At 40.6% G+C, this 6,545-nt stretch overlaps 1 non-coding gene across 1 annotated transcript; it reads left to right on the forward strand.

The window, feature by feature from the left end:
• Nucleotides 1-4,085: 4,085 nt before the first annotated feature.
• Nucleotides 4,086-4,193, forward strand: LOC130958878 (small nucleolar RNA R71). The gene has a single exon (XR_009077981.1). It is a non-coding gene; the product is annotated as a small nucleolar RNA R71 (small nucleolar RNA).
• The last annotated feature ends 2,352 nt before the right edge of the window (nt 4,194-6,545 follow it).

Genomic DNA, 6,545 nt, shown 5'->3' on the forward strand with positions numbered 1-6,545 from the left:
ACTGCTTTTTCTTGCTTCAAGAATCATTTTTATGATTTTTCAGATCCTCAGTAACATGTCTCCTTTTTCATCATTCTTTCAAGAGCCAATATTCATGAACCACAAATTCAAAAGACATATGCACTGTTCAAGCATACATTCAGAGAACAAAAGTGTTGCCACCACATCAAGATAATTAAACTGTTATAAAATTTAAAATTCATGCAATTCTTTTCTTTTTCAATTAAGAACAGTTCTTAAGAAAGGTGATGGATTCATAGGACATTCATAACTTTAAGGCATAGACACTAAGACTCTAATGATCATAAGACACAAACATGGATAACATAAGCATGAAAATTTCGAAAAACAAGGAAATAAAGAACAAGGAGATTAAAGAACGGGTCCACCTTAGTGATGGCGGCTTGTCCTTCCTCTTGAAGGTCTTATGGAGTGCTTGAGCTCCTCAATGTCTCTTCCTTGTCTTTGTTGCTCCTCTCTCATGGTTCTTTGATCTTCTCTAATTTCATGGAGGAGAATGGAATGTTCTTGATGCTCCACCCTTAGTTGTCCCATGTTGGAACTCAATTCTCCTAGGGAGGTGTTTAGTTGCTCTCAATAGTTTTGTGGAGGAAAGTGCATCCCTTGAGGTATCTCAGGGATCTCATGATGAGAGGGGTCTCTTGTTTGCTCCATCCTTTTCTTAGTAATGGGCTTGTCCTCATCAATGGGAGTGTCTCCTTCTATGTCCACTCCAACTGAATAACAGAGGTGACAAATGAGATGAGGAAAGGCTAGTCTTGCCAAGGTGGAGGACTTGTCTGCCACTTTGTAGAGTTCTTGGGCTATGACCTCATGAACTTCCACTTCTTCTCCAATCATGATGCTATGAATCATGATGGTCCGGTCTAGAGTAACTTCGGACCGGTTGCTGGTGGGAATGATTGAGCGTTGGATAAACTCCAACCATCCTCTAGCCATGGGCTTGAGGTCATGCCTTCTCAATTGAACCGGCTTGCCTCTTGAATCTCTCTTCCATTGTGCGCCCTCTTCACATACGACTGTGAGGACTTGGTCCAACCTTTGATCAAAGTTGACCCTTCTAGTGTAAGGATGTTCATCTCCTTGCATCATGGGCAAGTTGAATGCTAACCTTACATTTTCCGGACTAAAATTCAAGTATTTCCCCCGAACCATAGTAAGATGATTCTTTGGATCCGGGTTCACACTTTGATCATGGTTCTTGGTGATCCATGCATTGGCATAGAACTCTTGAACCATCAAGATTCCGACTTGTTGAATGGGGTTGGTAAGCACTTCCCAACCTCTTCTTCGGATCTCATGGCGGATCTCCGGATATTCACCCTTTTTGAGTGAAAAGGGGACCTCGGGGATCACCTTCTTCAAGGCCACAACATCATAGAAGTGGTCTTGATGCACCCTTGAGATGAATCTATCCATCTCCCATGACTCGGAGGTGGAAGCTTTTGCCTTCCCTTTCCTCTTTCTAGAGGTTTCTCTGGCCTTGGATGCCATAAATGGTTATGGAAAATGAAAAAGCAACGCTTTTACCACACCAAACTTAAAAGGTTTGCTCGTCCTCGAGCAAAAGAACAAAGAAGAGAGTAGAAGAAGAAGAAATGAGGAAGAAGAAGATGGCTTATGTATTCGGCCAAGGAGGGGGGAAGTGAGGTTTAGGTTGTGTAAAAATGAAGGAGTGAAGAAGGGTATTTATAGGAGAGAGGGGAGATGGGGTTCGGTCATATTGGGTGGGTTTGGGAGGGAAAGTGGTTTGAATTTGAAGGGTGAGGTTGGTGGGGTTTTATGAAGGATGGATGTGAGTGGTGAAGAGAAAGATGGGATTTGATAGGTGAAGGGGTTTTGGGGAAGAGGTATTGAGGTGATTGGTGAATGGGGGAAGAATAGAGAGAGTGGTGGTGGGGTTGGTGGGGATCCTGTGGGGTCCACAGATCCTGTGGTGTCAAGGAAAAGTCATCCCTGCACCAAATGTTGCTCAAAATCACGTTTTGAGCCATTTCTGGCGTTAAACGCCGGGCTGATGCCCATTCCTGGCGTTTAACGCCAGGTTCTTGCCCTTTTCTGGCGTTTAACGCCAGTCTGGTGCCCCTTTCTGGCGTTAAACGCCCAGAATGGTGCCAGACTGGGCGTTAAACGCCCAACTGCTAGGTTTACTGGCGTTTGAACGCCAGCAACATCTTCCTCCAGGGTGTGCTGTTTTTCTTCCTATTTTTCATTTTGTTTTTGCTTTTTCAATGGATTTTGTGACTTCTTATGATCATCAACCTACAAAAAAACATAAAATAACAAAAGAAACTATATAAAATATAATCATTGGGTTGCCTCCCAACAAGCGCTTCTTTAATGTCAGTAGCTTGACAGAGGGCTCTCATGGAGCCTCACAGATACTCAGAGCAATGTTGGAACCTCCCAACACCAAACTTAGAGTTTGAATGTGGGGGTTCAACACCAAACTTAGAGTTTGGTTGTGGCCTCCCAACACCAAACTTAGAGTTTGACTGTGGGGGCTCTGTTTGTCTCTGATTTGAGAGATGCTCTTCATGCTTCTTCTCCATGGTGATAGAGGGATATCCTTGAGCCATAAACACATAGGATTTTTCATTCACTTGAATGATCAGTTCACCTCCATCAACATCAATCACAGCCTTTGCTGTGGCTAGGAAGGGTCTGCCAAGGATGATGTTTTCATCCATGCACTTCCCAGTCTCTAGGACTATGAAATCAGTAGGGATGTAATAGTCTTCAACTTTTACCAAAACATTCTCTACAAGTCCATGAGCTTGTTTTCTTGAGTTGTCTGCCATCTCTAGTGAGATTCTTGCAGCTTGTACCTCAAAGATCCCTAGCTTCTCCATTACAGAGAGAGGCATGAGGTTTACACTTGACCCTAAGTCCCACAGAGCCTTCTTGAAGGTCATGGTGCCTATGGTACAAGGTATTGAAAACTTCCCAGGATCTTATTTCTTTTGAGGTAATTTCTGCCTAGACAAGTCATCCAGTTCTTTGGTGAGCAAAGGGGGTTCATCCTCCCAAGTCTCATTTCCAAATAACTTGTCATTTAGCTTCATGATTGCTTCAAGGTATTTAGCAACTTGCTCTTCAGTGACATACTCATCCTCTTCAGAGGAAGAATACTCATCAGGGCTCATGAAAGGCAGAAGTAAGTCCAATGGAATCTCTATGGTCTCATTTTGAGCCTCAGATTCCCATGGTTCCTCATTGGGGAACTCATTGGAGGTCAGTGCACGCCCATTGAGGCCTTCCTCAGTGGCGTTCACTTCCTCTCCCTCCTCTCCAAGTTCGGCCATGGTTATGGCTTTGCACTCTCCTTTTGGATTTTCTTCTGTATTACTTGGGAGAGTACTAGGAGGGAGTTCAGTAACTTTCTTGCTCAGCTGTCCCACTTGTCCTTCCAAATTCCTAATGGAAGACCTTGTTTCAGTCATGAAACTTTGAGTGGTTTTGATTAGATCAGAGACCATGGTTGCTAAGTCAGAGGGGTTCTGCTTAGAATTCTCTGTCTGTTGCTGAGAAGATGATGGAAAAGGCTTGCCATTGCTAAACCTGTTTCTTCCACCATTGTTGTTGTTAAAACCTTGTTGAGGTTTCTCTTGATTCTTCCATGAGAAATTTGGGTGATTTCTCCATGAAGAATTATAGGTGTTTCCATAGGGTTCTCCTAGATAATTCACCTTTTCCATTGAAGGGTTCTCAGGATCATAAGCTTCTTCCTCAGGTGAAGCATCCTTAGTACTGCTTGGTGCATTTTGCATTCCAGACAGACTTTGAGAAATCAAATTGACTTGTTGAGTCAATATCTTGTTCTGAGCCAGTATGGCATTCAGAGCATCAATCTCAAGAACTCCTTTCTTCTGACTTGTCCCATTGTTCACAGGATTCCTTTCAGAAGTGTACATGTATTGGTTATTTGCAACCATTTCAATGAGCTCTTGAGCTTCTGTAGGCGTCTTCTTCAGATGAAGAGATCCTCCAGCAGAGCTATCCAAGGACATCTTGGATAGTTCAGATAGACCATCATAGAAAATACCTATGATGCTCCATTCAGAAAGCATGTCTGAGGGGCACTTTCTGATTAATTGTTTGTATCTTTCCCAAGCTTCATAGAGGGATTCTCCATCCTTCTGTCTGAAGGTTTGGACTTCCACTCTAAGCTTACTCCATTTTTGAGGTGGAAAGAACTTTGCCAAGAAGACATTGACTAGCTTTTTCCAAGAGTCCAGGCTATCTTTAGGTTGAGAGTCCAACCATATTCTAGCCCTGTCTCTTACAGCAAAAGGGAATAGCATCAGTCTGTAGACCTCAGGGTCAACCCCATTAGTCTTGACTGTGTCACAGATTTGCAAGAACTCAGCTAAAAACTGATGAGGATCTTCCATTGGAAGTCCATGGAACTTGCAATTCTGTTGCATTAGAGAAACTAATTAAGGCTTAAGCTCAAAGTTGTTTGCTCCAATGGCAGGGATAGAGATGCTTCTCCCATAGAAATTGGGAGTAGGTGCAGTGAAGTCACCCAGCACCTTCCTTGCATTGTTGGCTTTGTTGTTGTTTTCGGCTGCCATGGGTTCTTCTTCCTTGAAGAATTCGGTTAGGTCCTCTACAGAGAGTTGTGCCTTAGCTTCTCTTAGCTTTCGCTTCAAGGTCCTTTCAGGTTCAGGGTCAGCTTCAACAAGAATGCCTTTGTCTCTGCTCCTGCTCATATGAAAGAGAAGAGAACAAGAAAATATGGAATCCTCTATGTCACAGTATAGAGATTCCTTGAGGTGTCAGAGGTAAAGAAAAATAAAAGAAGGAGGTAGAAGAATTTCGAACTTGATTAGATAGAGTTCGAATTGTGCATTAAGAAGGAGTAGTACTCCATAAATAGAAGGATGTGAGAAGGAGGGAAGAGAATTTTCGAAAATTCAATTAAAAAGATTTTGAAAACATTTTGAAAAGTTGATTGATAACTTTCGAAAATTCAAAGTGAAAAAGAAATCAAGTGATTTTTGAAAAAGATTTTGAAATTAGAAATTAAAAAGATTTGATTGAAAACTTATTTTGAAAAAGATGTGATTGAGAAGATATGATTTGAAAACAATTTTAAAAAGATATGATTTGAAAACAATTTTTAAAAAGATTTGATTTTTTTTTTAAAAAAATTAATGACTTGCCTAACAAGAAAAGATATGATTTAAACATTAAACCTTTCTCAACAGAAAAGGCAATAAATTTGAGATGTTCAATCAAATCATTAATTGTTAGTAAGTATCTTTGAAAAAGGAAAGAAATTGATATTGAAAACATTTGATTGAAAAGATATGATTTGAAAAAGATTTGATTTTGAAAAACTTTGAAAACTTGAAAAAAATTGATTTTGAAAACAAAATCTTCCCCCTTTGCCATCCTGGCGTTAAACGCCCAGAATGGTATCCATTCTGGCGTTTAACGCCCAAAATGCACCCTTTTTGGGCGTTAAATGCCCAACCAGGTACCCTGACTGGCGTTTAAACGCCAGTCTGTCTTCTTTACTGGGCATTTTCGAATGCTCAGCTTTTTCTGTATAATTCCTCTGCAGTATGTTCTGAATCTTCAATTCTTTGTGTTATTGACTTGAAAAGACACAAATTAAAAATATTTTTGGATTTTTAATAATCAAAATGCAACAAGAATCAAATAACAATGCATGCAAGACACCAAACTTAGCAGTTTGTATACTACTGACACTACATGAGACACATAAACACTCAAGTCAAAAGAATTCAAAGATCAGAGTAAGAAATCATCAAGAATCACTTGAAGATCCTTGAGACACATGAATGAATGTATGCAATTGACACCAAACTTAAGATGAAACACTAGACTCATCAAATATTTTTGGTTTTTATGATTTTGTGAATTTTTTTTTTGTGATTTTCGAAAATTAAGTGGAAAAAGATATCAAAATTCTTAATGAGAATTCCAGGAATCAGTGCAATGCTAGTCTAAGACTCCGGTCCAGGAATTAGACATGGCTTCACAGCCAGCCAAGCTTTCAAAGAAAGCTTCGGTCCAAGACACTAGACATGGTCAAAGGCCAGCCAAGCCTTAGCAGATCACTGCTCCAAAAGCAAGATTGATAAAAAATCAACAAGCTTCTGTGATGATAAGTTGAAACCTCGGTCCAATGAGATTAGACATGGCTTCTCAGCCAGCCAGATTTCAACAAATCATCATGAAACTCTAGAATTCATCTTCAAGAATTTCGAAAAAAAATAAATACCTAATCTAAGCAACAAGATGAACCGTCAGTTGTCCATACACAAACAATCCCCGGCAACGGCGCCAAAAACTTGGTGCACGAAATTGTGATCACTACTTTTTAATACACGAAATAATCCCCGGTAATGGCTCCAAAGACTTGGTGCTCAATACCATGGCATAAACACAACTTCGCACAACTAACCAGCAAGTGCACTGGGTCGTCCAAGTAATAAACCTTACGTGAGTAAGGGTCGATCCCACGGAGATTGTTGCTATGAAGCAAGCTA

Source organism: Arachis stenosperma, chromosome 10 (genome assembly GCF_014773155.1).
Source record: "Arachis stenosperma cultivar V10309 chromosome 10, arast.V10309.gnm1.PFL2, whole genome shotgun sequence".
NCBI classification, from domain to species: Eukaryota; Viridiplantae; Streptophyta; class Magnoliopsida; order Fabales; family Fabaceae; genus Arachis; species Arachis stenosperma.